Source organism: Meles meles, chromosome 8 (assembly GCF_922984935.1).
Source record: "Meles meles chromosome 8, mMelMel3.1 paternal haplotype, whole genome shotgun sequence".
NCBI lineage: Eukaryota > Metazoa > Chordata > Mammalia > Carnivora > Mustelidae > Meles > Meles meles.
In genome coordinates, this window is record NC_060073.1 from 101,101,400 (window position 1) to 101,121,982 (window position 20,583).

At 50.2% G+C, this 20,583-nt stretch overlaps 1 protein-coding gene across 8 annotated transcripts in view; it reads right to left on the reverse strand.

The window, feature by feature from the left end:
- GRAMD1B (GRAM domain containing 1B) overlaps positions 1-20,583 on the reverse strand; it is a 243,764-nt gene that overhangs the window by 97,331 nt on the left and 125,850 nt on the right. Inside the window, exons 1-2 of one of the 8 annotated variants that reach the window (XM_046014352.1) lie at positions 13,471-13,489; positions 12,825-12,868 (exon numbers count right to left, since the gene is read on the reverse strand). The exons of the other annotated variants lie outside the window; for them this stretch is intronic. The gene's annotated coding sequence lies outside the window, so the exon portion shown is untranslated. Of the gene's footprint in view, positions 1-12,824; positions 12,869-13,470; positions 13,490-20,583 lie in introns of those variants that run through there. 8 annotated transcript variants of the gene reach the window in all.

Below are 20,583 nucleotides of genomic sequence, written 5' to 3' on the forward strand. Positions count from 1 at the left end.
CTTCCGCCCATTTAAAGACACAGCACATGTTTTGTCCCGGGATGGGACAGAAAGTCAGGGAGAGGGTGGGTGAGTGAGTGAGCAACGTGACGCCCGGGAAGGAAGAGGAGAGGGGCAGGAACAGCGGAAGGCGGGCACTTCCCCAGCATCCATCCAAGGGTTAACGCCACCCCCCCCACCCCACCCCCACCACACCGGTGGAGGGCAGATGGGGAGGAGAGGTGACCCCAGGCCCTCAGCTAACCTCAGGAACCCAAACCCCTGCAGACCTGAAGGCTGGGGGGAGGGTTAGTGCCTGGGTGTCCAAAGGCAAGCGGCTCAAGGCCCCCTTAAGTAGAATCCTCTCACCCTCTGCCCGGCAAGGCGGGGCAAGCTCTCGGGTGAGATCCTGAGAGCTGTGAGCCGCTCACAGCACACAGAACACACAGTTCCTTCCCCTGCTGGGGAAAGTGCTTCGCCACCACTTCTGGGGCTCATGGTGAGGCAGCAGCTTACGGTGACCCTGCAGCACCCCTGTCACCTGGGGCCCCGAGCATCCTTTTAAGGTGGCTGCAAGGCCCAGTGTTGAATCTAGGCAATGTTTTATCACCCATACGGGGCTCTAAGAAGACTCAGACCCAGCAGAGCATCAAAGGGAGGAGGCACGGGGACTGTCAACCCCAACGAGAACACACAATTCACTCTTAAAAATCTTCCAGTCTGGGCCCACTGTGTTCCAGCCCCAGCAACCTCCCTGGCTGTGTGATTTTTTTTTTTCTTTTTGTCCTCCCCTAGATTACAGACTATCTGGGTCAGTAATGCGGATGGGTGAGAACAAACAAAGAGGAGATTAATTATGAAATAGCAACCTTCAACTGAACCATATTAAGCCTTTACCCTGAAACCTGCCTCAAAGCAGTCATCTGCAGACATCCGTACGTGCTATACGTACACCATCTACACCCGGCCCTCCAAGGTGATGGTCAAGAAAAACTGGAATGCAAGAGCCCCACCGGCGATAGTCACTGTACCTGCAGTTACGCGTTTATTACCTGCCTTCCTCTTTTTAGACGGCACACTCCATGGAGGCAGGCACGGCGCATCATGCTTAGGTCCACTGACTTAGGAGGGGCTGTATGCAGTAGGCACTATTCGCAAGTGGTTAACTGAAGTGGCCTTATTCGAACCGAACTAAAATACTGCAGTCTCCCTCCAGTGTCCAGATGGTCCAGCAGAAGCACTCTTTATGGGGTCCAGAGCTTTTAGAGACATCCTCCCAAAGCAGTTTGGGGCTATGGACTTCCCCTCCTCCATCCACAGTCCCTAGGTTAGACAACACTGAAATGCTTTCGAGACTTCTGAACACATCTTTAGTTATATACCAGCACCAAAGACATTGCAGGGAAGCTAAAGTTCTCCTTTACAACCCAGATAACTCATTCAAAGGGCCTCCCGGGACCAGTGACACCAGCTCCTGGACAAATGTCACTTAGAATACTCTAGGTAGATGAGACTGTTCTCATCCTGCCCCACAGACTGCTCTGATCACAGACGGCACATAAAACCTGCATCAAAGTTTCCAATATTCCATAAGAAGCAAATCACTATTTTAAATTCTTTGGCTTTAACACTTTACCTTTTTTTTTTTAACTCCTTAAAACTATTAATAAGAATGCATTGGAAGCATATTCTGTCAGGTGTCATGCTAAGCCTTTAGTTGCATTATCTCATTTAATTCTCATAACCATATTATGAAGTAGGCATGATCATCATTTTTCAGGCAGTGCTGCTGAAAGCAAGTGTAGCACCTCAGATCTGCCTAACGCTAAACGGCCAACAAGCTACAAGCTTGAAACTTGAACTCAGGCATGTTCAACCTCAAAACCCAGTCTCTTAATCATGATCTACACTTATTTAAAAAAAAAAAATCTATCAGACAAGTTGATGGGTAAGGGCTCACACGCTCCCAAGGCAAAAAGAACCCAGGCAATAGGTGAAAAAGAATGCTGAGTCAAGTTAGCTCCTTCTTTCCACTACTAGTGCTGATGAGTTAGCTTGCTTATGTCTCAGTGTCTCAGCGTATGAATGTGATGTGAGTAATCAGACAAGGAGAGCCTTGTGGGTTGGGAGGCAATCACCTGCCTCAAATTCCCCTTGGCTGTTTCCGGTTTCTGAAACCAGGGCTTTTCAGAGAACTCTAGAACCTGGCTTCATTGTCGTGGTCCATAAGAAAAATCTTAAAAAATGATTGAAATAGGGCTTTAAAGAGCCACGGGATTGCTATCTTTCCTTGAAATAAAGAATAAAACCAAGCAAGATGAAAGACATTCATCACTCCGTGTATTTCCCTCCTTGATCTTCTCGCAGAGGGCAGACCGTTTTGTATGGTTTGGAAAGGTTCCTGACCGGCAAGCTGTCAGCACTGACATAATTCTAGATTACCCTGGGGGGTGAATGCGTGGATTAATGGTCAGGAAGGTGCTTTCGATTCTCCTGCTTCTGCCTGACTCTGCAATCTGGCTGCTCCTTGATGTCTGTATTTCAGGAAGGGCAAGAATTTACTCTTAAGATTTTATTTATTCATTTATTTGAGAGAGAGAGAGAGCTCATGGGGGGAGGAGTAGAAGAGGGACAAGTAGACTCTGCACTGGGCACAGAGCCTGACAGAGGGCTCAACCTCACCATCCCAAGATCACGACCTGAGCTGAAACCAAAAGCCAGATGCTCAACTGACTGAGCCACCCAGGCGCCCCATGGAAGGGAAAGAATTTTTTTTAAGAAAAAACGAAAGTCCAAAGACTTCTATTTCTGGCAATATAGCAAACTAGATATGCTGATGGACCTTCCTGCTAAAAACAACTAAAAATGCTGGATAAAATAAAACATCTAGAAAGGAAGAAAAAAAAAGAGGAAATTCTTTTAAAATGCTTGATGAGCTATCAAAACAGTGAGACATACTTAGAGGCCACAAATTTAGTGAGGGCAGAAACCCAGAAAATTAAAGAAAGCCTTATGGGTATGTCTTCTAGAGAAGGCACTTGTAGAACCTTCGAAACGGGGACTTGGGGTTTTCTGGACCTCACAGAACGTGGTGGACAGAGACAACACCAGAGGCCCAGGAATGTGAGAAGGGAAAGGAGATCACCTCATCAAGTAGGCCCTGCTGGCTTACCCTCACCCTAAGAATGAGCTTAAAAGAAACTCCCACATGCTGCTGAGGAACTAAAGAACAGCCCTGTCTTTGACCTTGGCAGAGACGGAAGGAGGAAAAACCATCTCCCTTCATAAGTCATAATTACCAACTGATCCTCACACCGACAGCAGCCTGAGGGTTTCTTCAACAACTCACACACACACACACAAAAACAACGTCCAGAATGGAGAAGACTGTGGAAACCCAACCACAGTAAGCCTGTGAACACCTGATCATCAAAACTGATCATAAAGAGGGAGAAAGAGGGGTGTCTGGGTGGCTCAGTGGGTTGGGCCTCTGCCTTTGGCTCAGGTCATGATCTCAGGGTCCTGGGATCAAGCCCTGCATCAGGCTCTCTGCTCAGTGGGGAGCCTGCTTCCCCCCCTCTCTGCCTGCTTGTGAAATGAGCAATCAAATAAACAAAATAAATAAATAAATTTTCTCTCTCTTTCTCTGTCAAATAAATAAATAAAATCTAAAAATTAGAAAGATTAAGAGGGAGAAAAGACAAGGCTTTTCTGGGAGAAGCTTTTCGCAGCAAATATAATCGAAAAAGGAACTGTTCACAGAATTTATTAAAAAAAAAACCAGGCTCTACAAATCAATAAGAAAAAGAAAAACAATTAGAAAAATAGACAAGGGATTTGAATAAGCACTTTCAGGAGAGGAAATGATCAATAAATATATATAAAAAGGTGCTCCACCTCATTAGCGCTCAGGAAAACGCAAGTCTAAAATGCCAATGAGATGTCCTTTCATACCCATCTGATTGGCTAAAGTTAAAAAGTCTGGTCGCAAAAATGACGGAAAAGAGCTTGTAGACGTGTATCATGGTTCAACTACCGAAGCAAACCATCTGGTATTACGTGGGCAAGTTGAAGGGACGCATCCCCTAACAGCTAGCGGTTCCATTCCAGCCACCATAGAAGCTTCCAGTAAGAGAGGTGCGGGGGAAACGTTAGACGGCACGCTATGTAGCAACACAGTCTGCAGAAACAAACCCCCACGCCGGGAGACGGAGGTCTACCAACAGCAGAAAGGACAAATAACTGGGATTTTCTTACAGTGCCCATCGTATATAACTTCCAGAAAATTTATAAATCACTGTCCCGAGCAACCGAGTGAAGGAATCTCGGAAACAAAGCTGAAGAGAGGAGGCCAACCAGTGAGGAACGCAGAGTATGATCCCATGCACGTGCAGCTAGAGAACAAAGAGGGAACAAGACAGCTCAAATTCATATACGGATAAGGTGCTCGGCCTCATCAGCACTCAGAGTATGCAGGCATTCTGGATCTGTACAGCTAGACAGCCTGTGTCCATTAAAATAAAAAAAAAAATCAAGCACATGACAACGTCACCATTCACCTTTAAAGAGTGGGGCAGACGGTGGAATCAGCAGGACAGGCAAGAAGTATACTGTGCTATTGCTTTTTCTTTTTGTATGCTTTATACCTACTTAATGCTTTTTTTTTTTAAGATTTTACTTATTTATTTGAGAGAAAGAGAGCGCAAGCGCATGTGCACAAGCTGGGAGAAAGAGAAGCAGGCTCCCTGCTGAGCGGGGAGCCTGATGCAAGGCTTAATCCCAGGACCTGAGCCTACGGCAGACACTTAACCCACTGAGCCACCCAGGCACCCTCATATTTAATACTTTATAAATAATCTTTATAATTATTCAGTATTTAGCAAAAAACAATTTAAAAACAAAGTAATTAGAAAATACCTGACACCAGTCTTCTCCTTTGGGCCTTTGTGAACAGAATGGACACGGCAGCAGGACGGTGGTGGGGAGGGGCTGACCGTGACAATTTGTGTTCTCTCATTTCTCAAAGACCCAAGTTCAAAAACTGGGCCTTCCCAGGCTCATGGATATTCCCAAGCTTGTTGTGTTTATAGGTCTGGTTAACTTAAGGTTGATTTGTATCCTCCTAACCTCTCGCTATAATACAATGGTTTCTTCTAAACTTTACTGGGTTTAGAATGCAGGTTGGAAGAAGCTCCTTTTTTTTTTTTTTTAATTTTGTTTATTTGACAGAGAGAAATCACAACTAGGCAGAGAGGCAGGCAGAGAGAGAGGAGGAAGCAGGCTCCCCGCGGAGCAGAGAGCCTGATGTGGGGCTCAATCCCAGGACCCTGAGATCATGACCTGAGCCGAAGGCAGAGGCTTTAACCCACTGAGCCACCCAGGCACCCCAAGAAGCAGCTCCTTTTTGATTTTAGCTGCTCTGACTTTCTCTTGGCCTCCTACACGCCTGAAGGTCTCACCACCCCAGTACCGTTCCTTTCCCAGGCCAACAAAATCAGGATTGGTGCTTCCTGCCTCATCCCTAAGTAAGGACTGGTTGGTGGGAGGTCTCTGAACCAGGGCATAGAGCTTCGCAGACACCCAGGGCCTCAGCCACGGGAAACCTGGCAGCCACGGGAAACCTGGCAGCCACGAGCCCAGAACTCACCAGAGAGTTCGGCCCCCTGCCTCCCACCCATCAGAGGCTCTTCTACCACCGGAAGCTCACGCCTCTTCGTGACCTTGGGAAGTTACTGGGAGCCTATCTGGAGCAGAAAATAGACCCCAGGGACTTGATCCCCGAGGCACCCCCTCTACATGGAGCTTCTGGACCCTGCGCGCGCCTCCGGAGGAGAGGAGAGCCGCAGGACCAGGGCAGAGCTGCGGGCCTCCAGGAGCGGGCAGAACTGGGGCAGAGCAGTGCCGCAGTCACACGTTGGGGAATCAAAGCTCCGAGCTCAGGCAGGGGAGTCGTCAGGCGCTGGGAGTGTTATATTTAAGGAGCATTTTGGAGGTCAGGAAGCTGGTGAGAGGAGCCGCGGGGGAGGAGCAGCCTCGGAAACACTCCATTTCAGCAAGCCTCCTGGCGCGCGCGTCCTCCAGCCAGAATCCTCTTCCAAATCCCAAACCACAGTCAATAGAGCCTGTGTGAGGGGAGGACGGCAGATGGCCAGAGCGGCACCTGATTAGGTGCTCCCCACTTCCCTGTCCCCCCCCCCACACTCTCCTCTCCCCACCCTCTGCCACTATTAGTCACTGGCTCTGGGGTGACAGTGTGGGCTGCAGGCATTGGCCTCGCCTTCTGGTCTGTTCATCTGTGTCAGCTCCCAGCTGGGAGCCTCCCCAGCCTGCCCCTCCCCTCCGGTGCTGGGACCCATGTGCACACCCCTGCCCTCCAGCCCCACCAGTCCACTGTAGGGAGGACAGGGGCAGGGAGGGGAGGGGAGAGGCGGCACGGGCCATGGAGCAGCAGAGGTCCAGAGGTTTGTGTGGAAAGCCAGCAGGGCTAGGTTCATTTCGAGTAGGCTTCCTTCTGCCTCTGGGACCCCAGGGAATCACTCAGGGCGCTGGAGTTAAACAAAAAGTAAAGATAAAAAATGGAGAGACGTACCACTGCCCCCCTCCCCCGCCCCATCCTTCTTTGCCCCTCCTTCACAATCTGCTAATCCAGAATGTTCCTTCAGGCCTCCAACAGGATGGGCAAGGGCAAAGCCAGGCTCCAGCCAGCTTCATCCGGCCCCCAGCGCTTCGCCACCCCAGCTGACAGGATGGAAGCAGGGGGGCCACTCTAGAGCGTAAAGTAGTCTCCCCTCCATTACATCCTGTGAGTCTCACAACACCCAGGGAGGTATTACTAAGCCCCATTTCAGAGCGAAAGAAAGAGACTGAGGCTCCGGGGGCGGGGTGTCCAGTTTTCTTCCTACCGCTGGTGGCTGTCCCTAGCCCCAAGGTAAGAGGGTACTGTGGTTGGTGAAAAGAGGAAAAGCGGAAAGGTGAGGACTGGTGCTGGGTCCCACGAACCCCCTCCTCTCATGCTAGCCTCAGAGCTTCTCCTCAGCCAGGCCAGGACGGAATCTCCTCTCTTGCCCGCCTCAGAGGCGGAGCCCAGCGTGACCTCTGTCAGGGCAGCTCTGGACATCCCTTCTCCCGGCCTCCTCAGCTCTGTTCTGTCTGGTTATGGAAATCCCAAAGAGGACCCCCTCTCTCCAGCCTACATCCCTCTCCCCTTCATCTCCCAGTATCTCTCCCGGCTGCCTGGAAACCTGCCTGCCCGCCCGAGTGCTGGCTCATTTGTCCGTCTCCTTCATTAGTGTGTTCCAGATCACAGCTCTTTCTGCTGCTGGACAGAAGGGTGGCCTGCAGGTGGTACAGCCCAGCGCACTTGAACCACGATTACGATGATTCCCCTCAAACTATGACTACCTACTGCAAGAACCAAACCCCGTTCTCCATGCCTCATCTACTTTCTCTTCTTTACCTAAACAAAAGCTTCTGATTTTTCCCTATTCTGTGGAGGATATTTTTATATTTTTGTTTTGCAGTATTTCTGCAACATCTGCCAACCATTTATTTATTCGACAATTACTCTACTTACTGAGTGCCTACTACGTTCAGCACTCAGGCAAATTGGCATGGTATTTGAACAATAAATCCAAGATCCTCCTTGTTCTCCAGAAGCTTATCATCTAATAAGGAAGGTAAGACATGGGCATGAAGTAGTTACATTAAGTAGTTTTAACATAAAGTTTAAAGTAGTAAGTTGTGTAAGAGAAGCAGAGATAATCAGGACACAGTACTTCTGTTTCCCTGAGTGAACATAGGTTTGTAATCATTATGCCAATTTTTCAACCAATTAACAAGTAATGGCGAACATACTCAGCTAACCAACATGGAGTCTGTCTGTGACAATTATTTCCTGATTACTCTGGTCTTAACACAAAAAGAGTCGGCCAGAGAAAGGATCCAACATTTGTCATCATCCTTTATGGAGGCAAGAACTTCTTATTAGCGTGACAGGTGTCCAGAAATAGTGCCTTCGGAACACACTGCTATTCTCACTGCCAGTAAACACAGGTTTATTTGGACAGAGCAGACTGTGTCTAATGGGCTGGAATTTGAAGTTTCATTTCCTACCATTAGGACATTTTCTCATGAGAGCCTTAATGCTGGGCGGGGGGGGGGGGGGGGATGTTCAAAGATGTTTCAGGCTCCTATAGCTACTATTTTCTCTAAACATCACGATCAACTGAGAATGGCATCCTCATGAGCTCAGGTTCCACGCACCTTATGACCACAGCCACTCAGTAAGTGCTCCTGCGTCCTTCCATAAATATATTTTTAGTTTTCGATAACATGTCCCTTTAAATTTGTGTTAAAATATTCTTAAAAAATATTCTTTGGGAGCACCTGGGTGGCTCAGTGGGTTAAGTCTCTGCCTTCAGCTCAGGTCATGATCTCAGGGTCCTAGGATCAAGCCCCACATCTGGCTCTCTGCTCAGCAGGGACTCTGCTCCGCCCCCCCCCTTTGCCTGCCTCTCTGCCTACTTGGGATCTCTCTCTCTGTCAAATAAATAAATAAATCTTTAAAAAACTATATTCTTTAAATATAAACAGTGGTTGTGGGCATTTTAGATGGTAGTTTTGTTGCCTTCTGTAAGTAAAACAACTGTGTGGCAATTCTGTGTCAGTCCGCCACCTTCTTTCAACTTCTCTGCTACGTCCCCAAATTCAGACTTCGCTATGAGGAAGGGCTCCGGGGTTCTGGGAGCTCACATTCCGCTGTGAGGAGGGGCTCTGCCTCTTAACTGCTGGGAAGAGGGATCTGAAAGCCTTCTCCAGTCAACTCCCTTGTCTTTAAGCAGTTATCTGGGTCACAGAGGTTCCTAACCCAGGGGATTTTATTGACATGTAATTGGCATATAACATTATACTAGTTTCAGGTGCAAAACACAATGAATCATTATTTGTATACGTTGTGAAATGATTGCAACAAGCCTGGTTAACTTCCATCACCACACACAGTTGTACGTCTTTTTTCTCATGATGACCAAATCTACTCTTGAATGCCTTGACAATGCCTTTGGAGTATGGCTGAGCCTCTCAAATCCATGCAGACAGCTTCTGCCCCTCCCCTAACCTAGATACAAATTCTCAGTTGTTCTTGAACACCTTTCCCTGGATGTTTCACAGGCACCTCAAAACCTGCTGGAATAAACAAAGCTTCTCACTGCCCCTCTGGCACCTCCTTCTGACTCCGACCTCCTGGTGCCTGCTTCAGTAGATGGCACTGTGACCTACCAAGTCACCCGGTCAGACACCTGGCACTCACCCCATGCTCCTCTTCCACCTCCCACCGAACCAGGTACAAAAGCATGTCAATTCTAGCTCCCAGAGGGACTCGAGTCTGTGTCTTGCTTTCACTTTTATACCTGCTTTTCCATTCTCATTATTAGGTCTGCAGGGGTACCTTCTCTCCAATTCGTGTGTTCACTACCAAATCTTTTTTGAGTGTCTATTATATACCAAGTAATATGCAAGATGCTGGGAGGTGGTGGGGGGAGCTTGTGGGTTAAAAAGTGGAAACACACTAGCACTCTACCCTTAAAAAGCTGATAGTCTAGGGGCACCTGGGTGGCTCAGTGGGTTAAGGCCTCTGCCTTCAGCTCAGGTCATGGTCTCAGGGTCCTGGGATCGAGCCCCGTATCGGGCTCTCTGCTCAGCCAGGAGTCTGCTTCCCCTTCTCACTCTCTGCCCGCCTCTCTGCTTGCTTGTGATCTCTGTCTATCAGACAAATAAATAAAATCTTAAAAAAAAATTTAAAAAAAAAGCTTATAGTCTAGTTAGGGAAGATAGATTTATGTTAAAAGCAAAAAACAAACAACAACAACAAAAAAGTCTTGGAGCTGGCACCAAATAAGGAAATGATCAATTATCTGTCTACCCCGTAACCAGAGAGTACACTTTCAAAAGCAAATCCAATGATATCCTAAGATTTTTCGGTTGTTCCCAATATCAACATAATCTCAGGACTGTGTAAGGCTGTTGTGGGTTGTCAATTCCTGCATCTAGTTTCATCCTCTGTTCCTAATGCCTGATTATGCCGAAGTGCTTGCAGTGACCTGGGCTTTGCCACGCTCATGCTGTCTCCTCCCGTTGCCTTGTTCCTATTTGGGGAACAGCCACGGCGTGCCAGGCGTGATCTCATTTAATCTTTACTACAACCCTGCAGGGTCCACACTACCGCCCTCACTTACAAATAAGGATGCAGAGATGAGAGACCGAGAAAATCCACTCAAGGTCACAGAAGCAGAGGGCAGCGGTGTCAGCACTGGAAGGCACCCCCCTCCCTTCTTCTGTCCACCTGGGAAGCCCCCACAGACGCCTCGGGTCTCAGAGCAAACGTGGCTTCCTTTAGAAAGCCCTCCTGCCCACCCAGGGAACATCAAAGAGTTCTTCAGCACTTCCCTGCTGACCTCAACTTCTGTTACAACCCCGATTACCTTGTACCACCATAATGTGTTTACTCACCTGTCTCCCCCAACAACCCGTGAACAAGCGCTCACAGTGCTCGCACACACACCACCGAACGGAAACCTCCACCCTGAGCCTTCTGCTGACATGTTCCCGGCATTTCACACTCGTCGAGTGTGTGGACCGACGAATGCCCACCAACTGTTCTCGGGGCTGAAACAGAAACTCTCGGGGCACAAGTTGCCATCCACATATCTTAACCCAGTCATGTCAGGACATCAGACGGCCCCATTCTGAAACCACAACCTTAAAAAAACGGCGGCGGGGGGGAGTGGGAAGGTAGTAAGTACAGGGGCAGCGCAGTAACAGAGCCTCAAAAGTCAGACTCCGGGAGATGACGTCATGCCCCCGACAGCCCACCTCCAGGAGCCCAGCGCAGTCTGAACAGGTAGTGTTGTCACCAGGAGGGTCCACGCTTCCAAACCAAAAGCTATTTCATCCTGGGGTACCTGAACCCAACATATGTGGGGCTAACAGAAACCCTGGGAACAGAACCTCAGAACTAAACGGGGAAAGGATAAGGTAAGAGAGGTGCATTTACCTGTATTTAGAAATATATCTACATACGATGACGTATTAAAGAAGAGGCATCCAAGCCATATGTAAATGGGGTACCCAGGAGTCACAACATGAATTCACACTCAACACTGGCACTGATATGCAATCAGAGATTTGGGACATCGGCCATCATCCATAAGCTCTCCCGGCACCGGGGCTGCAAAACGCAAAAGCTTCTTCAACATTTCTGAGTTTTAAACCTTCTAGAGATCTGGTGAGAGCCATGGGTACCCTTCCCAGAAAGATGCTGAGAGATACAAAATTCCACCTACAAATGAATGAGGCTCGAGGACCCTCTCCTAAGGAACTTCCTGGTTCATGGGCCCAGACTGAAAGCACCTGAACTCAACTCCCTCCAAAGCGTTTGGAGGACAGAAAGTTAAAGAAAAAGCCTCACTGTCCTGGGGTTAAATGGTATCTGTGTCCAATGATCAATCAGATTCACTCTTCAAGGTCCTGAAAGCAAAGGCTAACCTCAGGAGCAGTCCAGCTCCAAAGCCGGCTCGCCTGCCTGAGTAGATGTCTGCAATCTGGACGAGCGGATGGTCAGGGCCTCCGTAAAATGGAACCGTCTCCTTTCTTCAAAGAAAAAGTATCTGATGAATCTAAGCTGGTTAAAACAACAGCTGTGTGTAATTTTCACCACTGTGCAGAGTAGAAGACTTAATCCCAACAGGTTAAGTAATCTGGGTCAGATCATACCGCATATGGAGTTAGGAGAAAGGAGCCGGGAACCCAGATCGGCAATTTGCAGTGACCTGTCTTACCCTCTAGAACGCATTAATGCCCACGGCACCCTTGCTGCTTGGGTCTCCAACCTTATCCTCTCCTCCATATACACTTGGGATACCCAACTGCTTCAGAAGTCTAGCTTTGTCCAGTCTTGCATCTCCGAGACAAAGAAGACCGAGCCCAGCCAAGGGCTGAGAAATTCTAAGACTACAGGTCTCCCCCTATCCATAGGGGCCGGGGTTGAGGCTAAGACCCCTCCTTAGATCCCCCATCCACTCCCAAGGGCTCAAGTTCCTTGTTGGAGAAAATGCACAGAAAAACAAATTCCAAACTGCAAGCAGGAGTCAGGAGGGATTCGAAATCTGTCTCGGGAACGCCCTCTAGTGAGCCAGCAGGGTCCTCGGGACAAAGCATCGGGCACCACTCCCTGGAGGGGCCCAGACCCACACTTTCATTGGGGCATCAGATGAGTGGTGGGAGGGGCCAGCAGCAGCATCTGCCACTCAGAGCCCAATTCCTCGCCAATCCCAAAGCCATCATCTGCTGCAGGATGAGAGGCCATCTCTGCTCTCAAGCCCGTCCGGCCCACACCCACCCCATCCGTTCCTTATACAACAGGCGGAGGGAAGAGAGAAGCAAACAGAAGGTGGGCAGGAAGGATAGGGACAGCACAGATGGGTGGAGAGAGTACCGTGGCGTGAGGTAGAGGCCGAAAAGAGAGATGGGATATGGATAAATGACAAAACGAGGCAGTGCTAACACGACGGACACAGAAGTCAGCCCAGACAGAGCTAGAGTCCCCACCCCCTACCCTGCTCAGACTCCAGGGCGTGTGAAGGTGAGGGGTGTGCTCTGAGGGACGGAGCCCTTCCTCCCCTCTCCTGAGGGCATCCTCCTCAGGCCGCTTCCCTCCACTCTGACACAGCCCCTGGACGCTGGGGACTGGTGGGCTGAGGGACAGGAGGGGAGAGAAAAGTGAACCAAAGGCAGAACTTGCCAAGCGAAGCCACTTACGCACAGTGCGGCCGGCAGCATTTCCATCCTACCTTTGCTGTCGCCATATCAGCCGGCTCCATGATCTCTGCTTGGCCTAAGGAGCAGCGGCACCATCCAGAGAGAAAAGGCAGAGTCACAAACGTCCACCCAGAGAGAACCAACCACCCCTGTGGAAGGTCAGGGAAAACAAGCCCCAGACTGCTGTTCTATGGCCCCTCAGGTTGTCCTCTCCTGGCGGGGGCGGTGGGGGGGGGGGGCGGGAGGGGACAGGAAAGAGGCTTGGGGTCCCAGGCAAGTCAGGGGGCTGCCTGGCTTCCCACAGGCGCTCACGTCAGGCTGAGTCAGGGGGCATCTCCCCTTGCCTGGGACTTCTTCCCTGGAGGCAAGTGTGGGTCTCCCGGGGCTCCCCCTACTGGGGGAGAGCGCGCAGAGATGGGAGGGCCTGGCCTCCCATCACCCGGCCAACTGGTACCCACAGGTCAGGAAGAGGGGAGCGTGTGGGCAGTGGCCAGCTGGCGGGTACTGAGCAAGTGCTGGGGGAAGCAGGTAGGGAGGAGGCCGGGGGCCGGTGGGGGCGGGCGTGACAACCTCAAGAAGGGGGTGCAGGCACTCAGATGGAAGCGGGAGGCGCCGGAGCCCAGCACGGCTAGGTGGAGAACGCAGAGGGAGAGGAACGTGCCGGGCGAAGCCACTCACCTTGCAATAACATTCAGACTGACTGAGGCCTACACAGAAGCCAGGAGCGGGCGGTTCACACCCCCCCACTCCACTCCCAGAGACTCACAGCCTCTGTCTAATGGTACATGAGAGCAGCCGGCAGTCGGGCTGAATCTGCAGAGGCCCCTGGCTCACTGCGAGCAGCCTGATTGGAGGAGCAGGATGACTTCATCCGGCCCCATTCATCACTGTAGGTTTCCTGCCCAGCAGGGACAGGCCGCTCTGCGAGCTGAGACTACAGCTTCCTCTCTGGCCCATTTCACTCTGGCAACCTGGGATAGGCTGTGTCAGCCAGAGGCCGCCAAGGGAAAGGGAGCGGAGCACCCCAGGCCCTAGAGTGGGGAGGCTGCTCGCTGCTCTCGTTTCTGGGAGGGTGCAAAGCCTCTCCTCCCACAGAACACGGCGCGGCGTGCATATTCATGGTATGTGCACAGGCGGAAACACAAAGGGGCAACACTCCACAACACCAGCAGGAGAGGGGCTCGTGTGCTCTCCTGAACCCCTGACCTTCCTGCCTAATCTTTAGAGATAGTCTCCCAGTCAAAGAGAATAACCACCGAGGCAGAAGCAGACCCGGATCTTCAGGCTTCCCCGTGAGCTCCAGCTCTACCAGCTCCTCCCAAAGTGTCACCCTGGCCTTGCTGATAAGATCCTCCAAGTCCCTGACACTTACGGTTTCAGACCCATGAAACGTTAAGGTGGGAGGGACCTTAAAGCTTTGGCTCCATTTTACAAACGGGAAAATGAACACCCAGAAAAGAGTGAAAGGGTTGGGGCACCGGGGTGGCTAAGTTGGTGAAGCATCTGCCTTCGGCTCGGGTCGTGATCCCGGAGTCCTGGGATCAAGCCCTGCATCGGGTTCCCTGCTCAGTGGGGAATCTGCTTCTCCTTCTCCCTCTGCCCCTCCCCCTGCTTGTGTTTTCTCGCTCTCTCTCAAATAAATAAAATATATTTTTAAAAAAGTGAAAGGGCAAGGAAAGGACTGCCAACACTCCTTTCCCATTTCCAGATGGACTTACCCTCAAAAAAGGGGAGACCCTGAAACAAAGAACACTCTTCATTTACCCATCCCCCAGTCCAGCTTCCAGAGCAGAGGAAAAATCCAACATAGCAAGGGTTCAACAGAGAGCTTAAAATACAAAGAGAATTAAAAAAAAGAAGGCAATGAACCTGTGATCACTCGGTCCGGTCCATTCTGGACTTCTCCTCCCCTCATTCTTTTCTCCGCCCTGCTTCTGTTCAAGCCTGACTTCCCAAGCAAAGTGCACACTCAGGTAGACCAACAACAGAGCAGGAAAGGGTTTCCCAAAAGAATGACACCACCACGGATTCGACCAGTTTCCACAGCCTTTGTGCCTCTGGTTTAATGACAGAACAGTAAGAATTAAAACTCCCATTTGCCTGGGGCTCTGGGGCATTTTCAAATCTGCTGCCTCATCTGATACTTGAGATACTCGCGAGGAACCGTGCGAGGTAACCTGTTCTCCCTTTCCGAGAGAACCGAACTGAGATTCAGAGACTTTCAGAGACTTACCCGAGGTCACACAGCACAGCAGAGCTGGGATTCAAGCCTGTGTTCATGAATACAAACCCTTTGCTACCTCTCCCACCACTTCACTTTCCCTCCTTCAATCGGTCCCCAACTCCTGCTTCCATTATCACAGACACTGAGAATATAAAACCTCAATTTAGTATTTCTCTTTGGGGACCCCCCCTTTTTTTGTGAAAGATGCCAAAGTATAAGAAAATGCATTATCAAGACATACGGGGGAAAAAATCCTGGGCATATTCAGAGGTTGGTGTATACATCAGCAAATCTCCTGTGTCCAATGGAAACTGTTTTTAAAAAGAATCATCAGGGGGCACCTGGGTGGCTCAGTTGGTTGAGCAACTGCTTTTGGCTTAGGTCATGATCCTGGAGTCTCAGGATTGAGTCCCGCGTCAGGCTCCCTGCTAGACAGAGAGTCTGCTTCTCCCTCTGACCTCTCCCCTCTCATGCTCTCTCTCTCTTAAATAAATAAATAAAATCTTAAAAAAAAAAAAAAAAAAAAGAATCATCAGGGACTCCTAGGTAGAGCAGTCAGTTGAGCCTCTGATTCTTGGTTTCAGCTCTGGTTGTGATCTCAGGGGCCTGGGATCGAGCCCTGCATTAGGTTCCCTGCTCACTGTGCAGTCTGTCTGAGAGTCTCTCTCTCCCTCTTCTTCTGCCCCTCCCACTCACACTCATTCTATTTAATAAATCTTAAAAAAAAAAAAAAATCAAAGATTCACTCATGTTCACTTTATTCAGGCAGCACAGTAGACCAAAACATCTCACCAAAGTGGTCAACTATAAGGATTAAAATGAAGGGGGGGGGGGATGTGTTCCTGGTTCCAGCCACCAGAAGCACTGAGTAGGTCATGTCTCCCTAACCTATCCCATCTTATCCTATTAGCCAAGAGGCACAAAATTTCCATAAAACCAAAGGAAAAAGGACAAGAATAGAAGTAGTAGAATATACCATTTAGGCCAATGGACTGATTTTCTTCATCTCGCTGCCCCATGGTCACAGACACAGTCAACCTGGAAAGGGTCCGCGGCACTGCCAGAACGGCACTAGAGGTATTCCACTGTACCCTGCACAAGAAAGCTGCGTGCGGGCTCTGCTGGTTCCACACATGCCATCTCTGCTCAGAGGCCTGCAGTGTTCCTCCTGGCTATCGCTCTGGCCTGCGGTCCTCTCTCTCCCTAGGCGGACAGTCAAATGCACAAACAGATGGAGAGCAGAAGGCCGGTAGCCACGAGGGAGGAGGTTCTGTTTCAGCAAAATCATGCAGAGATCGGACCCATGTCCACAGGACTGCACCCAGTCTCCCAAACGACCAAATACCTCAGTCCTTAACAGCACCTGACAGTCACCCAGCCCGGGGTGGCGAGCACAGCACACAGCGTTCAGGAGAGCTGCTCAGCGAGAATCATCTGTGTACTTTATAAAGCAACTGAACCATCCTGAACTCCAAGCGGCAGGGAGAGAGCTGTCAGCTAAGAACGGACAAGGCAGAAGACAGGGTAGGGCAGGAGGGAGGAGCAATGCTTGGTTTCAATGAGAAAGGAGAGAGTATGTCCCAAAGGCCAAAGAAAATTCCAGGAAGAAAGACAGAAAAGAGAACAACACTGAAAGGGAAAAAGGAAAGAAAACCTGATGCAGACAGTCTCATTAAGAAGTCACTGTACCCACACTTCTGCTAACCAGAAAGGAATCTGCCTAAATAATGAACTAAGTAACTCCTCTAGTCCACGCCATCTGCTCTTTGAATTAAAGGTCAGAAGCTTCTTCTATAACTCCATGTTGTTCCATTCTGCCTAGTATTGAGGGAGAAGACAATGATGGAGAGAGAGAGAGAGATGGATAGATGGGATGGTATCATTTATCATTACATCATTTTTCTCCAGGGGAATTATTTGTACTAATTACTTTACCCTAGGTATTATATTCTAACTCCTTAATCACTGTACTTATGTAATGGGTTTAAAACCCAGAAACCTGAAGAGAGGCTAGGGTGAGTTTGGGCAAAGGATGGGGAGGGTGTGGTGGGAAGTACAGGACCCGGTTCCCTAAGGACAGCTCAGAGGCTGGACACTGGCACCTGCTTCTTTCAGGAAGGGCCTCCTATTGGTGGGAGGGGCTGCAAGGAAGCCGAGTGGAGCCGCTTCCAAGCCCGGCCAGATCAGCATCCCCCCGCTGCACCATGGGATATGTAGTACTCAGGGCAAAGGGCAGTGGTGCAGCCGTATCTGCATTGCTGATCAAATGTGCAGCCTGATCACTCTGCCTGTCCCGAGACCGCCAACTCCTTGCTGGCACCTTTGCCAGAAAGGTACCATTCCTTCTCTCCGGAGTCTTGACTTTAAACAGAAGAGACGGTGATGAAACAGGGAGAGGTACACGAACTACAGGCGTCTAGAAACATGAAGACCTTGAGAGGTCACTTAACGTCTTCACTCCGTGGGTACAGAAGATGACAGCTTCTCTCGAGAGGAGAGACAGAAGAAGAAAGAGGATGGGAGAAAGAGAGGCAGATGAAGGGGGAAAGGGCTGTGTGGGTATGGGGGTGTGTGTATGTGTGTGTGTGTTCTCACCACCGTGCATGTCTGATTCCGGGGCTGGAAAGAGACTTCTCATCTCTTTCGCTCACTAACCATCAACCCTAGAGAGAGGCAGTCAGGCGCGTGGACGAGCACACCTCTCCAGCCATTCTACTCAAGTCTGAATTCTGACTCTGATGCCCACCATCTGTGTGACCTCAGGCACGTTAGCCTCTCTGTACCCCCATTCCTCATCTGTAAGCCACAGATGTTACTCAACTCATATGCTACATGAAGGTAGCATACAAAAAGGGTTTAAAACTGTGTCTTAAGATTTAGGGTTTATTATTATTATTATTATTATTATTATTATTATTATTATTCAGTGGCTCGCCACTTGTCTTCTCCTAATTCAGCTGACCCCTCTCCCCCAGAGCATGAAATTTTAAGTCCCCTGCAGAGCTGAAGATGGCAGAGGTAGAATGGACTGAAACAAGCCCACCTGCTTTTTCAGATGAATAAAGACATGGCGGGGCAGGGGAGGGGGAGACAGTCATCAGAATATGAAAAAGGGCAGAAAAGGAACAAAGACAGGAATTACGAGTGCACATTCAGGGGGACTTGTAGGGGAGTTTGTGGAGTAAAAAGCCATCAAAGAACAATAAAAGAGTCCAAACAGACAAAAAGAAGGGGAGGAAAGATTCACAAAGAGAATCAGGGACGCTGATCAGGCTGGAGGTGGGAGAAAGGAGACTGAGCAAAGTGGCAAGTTCCGCGGGAGAACCTGACTAAAGCACCTGGGAGGAGATCTGGGAGGACAGAAACTGCTCAGCATGAGGAAAACTGGAGAGATGGCAGCTAACCCTGCAGAGTTCAAGTCTGGAACCATCTTGTGAAGCGGCCTGTGCCCTGGAGATCCCGGGTGCTGCAGCGGGGCTGGGCTGGAGGGGTTTCTCAAGCGGTCAGGACAGGACGGGGTAAGAGGGGTGGTAAGAATTAAGGTTCAGGTTCAAGGAGGAAAGGAAGTAGCCTTTAGTCAGCTACAAGACGGCACTCACAGCTCTGAAGTCGAGAGGAGACAGGCAGGCCTCTTTGAGCACAGGCAGCCCCGGGTAGACAAAGGGACAGTGCCAGCCCCTCAGCAGTTGCTTAGGGAAGCTCGGATCTCAGGCAACACTCTTGCAGGTCTTTTCTGGTATGAGATCAGGCCCTTCTGCATCTAAGTTCCTCAGGGTAAAACAACAAGTCAGGCAGGGGGGAGCCTGCGCCCCCTTAGCCACTAGCAATTCCTGGGACCTCACAAGCAACAGGAGTATCCATGATACCCCTTCAACATCAGCCCCTACAGCTGGACAGGATGGTGCTGCAGAGTGGTTAGGACCTAGAGTCAAGGCGCCTGGGTTCACATTCTAGACCATCACGTTAGAGCTGTATATGCTCTTATACAAGTTACAAAACCTCTCTTACGGCCTCAGTTTTTTGATCTATAAAATGGGAGGTAACAGTTATACTATTTCATAGCAAAATGCTGACATTTAAATGAGAGCCCAGTGCCTGACACATACCAAAAATAGTCACTAAAGGTTCACTACGACAATGCTGTCTTCTAACCACTATCTTCAGGGCAGTCAGGGGTTGGGAACAATGGGTACTTCATGAGTTCCCCTAACCCCCCTCCATCCGTACCCAGCACTGCTCAGGTTACACAAGCCCTTCCCCTCCCTACCCTCTCCAGCCAGCAGCTGGTCCCGTCCTGTACTTCCAGATGACAGATTTGTGCAAGTACTTTGAAAATGAAAAGGGTCACCGATGCAGAGGGCAGATCCATTCAGGGTGAGGTTTTTTGTTTTTTTTTTAAGATTTTATTTATTTATTTGATAGAAAGAGATCACAGGTAGGCAGAGAGGCAGGCAGAGGCGGGGCGGGGGGCGGGGGGGGGGGGGAGCAGGCTCCCTGCTGAGCAGAGAGCCCAATGCAGGGCTCCATCCCAGGATCCTTAGACCATGACCTGAGCCGAAGGCAGAGGCTTAACCCACTGAGCTACCCAGGCATCCCTCAGGGTGAGATTTCACATGGCCATTCAGGGTGAGGACATCTAGGAAGCCACAGGATTAACTGAGTAGGGGGTCTGCAGGGAGGTGAGAGGGGGCAAAGGGCAATGCTACTGTCTGAGCTTTTTGGGGTGCATGGTAAATGGGCACCACGCACGCTGTCCTGCGTGCTCCAGAGGCAGATAATGAGAGAAGTCTTAGGACAGAAGGTGTGAGGCTGTCCAAATGCCCTGGCAGCATCACTGGACGCAGGCTGCTAGAGGGGCCTGCTAGGGACCACTGCTGAAGCTGAGGGAGGGACCAGACGGGACGCCAGACCATGGTCAGTGACCCCTGGACAGCTCAGCAAGCTGCAGCAGGCTTGGGGACTCTCGTGGAGAGCGGCTGCATCCCCCATTCTGGGCAGCTGCCAGGATGGACCAAAGGTGTGCGGGCAGCCGAGGGACGGTCTCCAAGTCAGGAGCATTCTCCTTCTGCTCTCAGGTTTCTTCTAGGGAACTGGGACCAAGGTTGAAGGACGCAGCTACAGATCTGGGCCAAGTCCTGGGCCAGGGGCTAGGCGAGAGAGGCAAAGCCAGCACACTCAAAGGGAAATGTGGAGGGGAATGCTTCCAGGGATGACCACCCTCTCCAGACCGCTGCTTGATCCCCACCACCCTCCAGGAATACAGGACCCACCAGGGAGGGCTGTCCCAATCGCATCAGAAAACAGAAACAGACCATAAAGCTACAGAAGCTGGGTGGGATGGGGAAGAAAAGAAGGACCGGAGGGAAAATATATCCAAGAAAGTACTCACTGGCCCCAGAAGAATCTGAGTGGAGGGTCTAAGACGAACATACAAACCCAACTGCTCAGCATATTTGGCCAGCAAGTCTGCCTTTTCATTGGCAGTTCCCCCCTCCTACTGTCCTGGTTCTATGAGGTGGGGGCTGTAGGGTCAGGTGGAAAGTCCTGCCCTCCATAGTAGAAGGGAA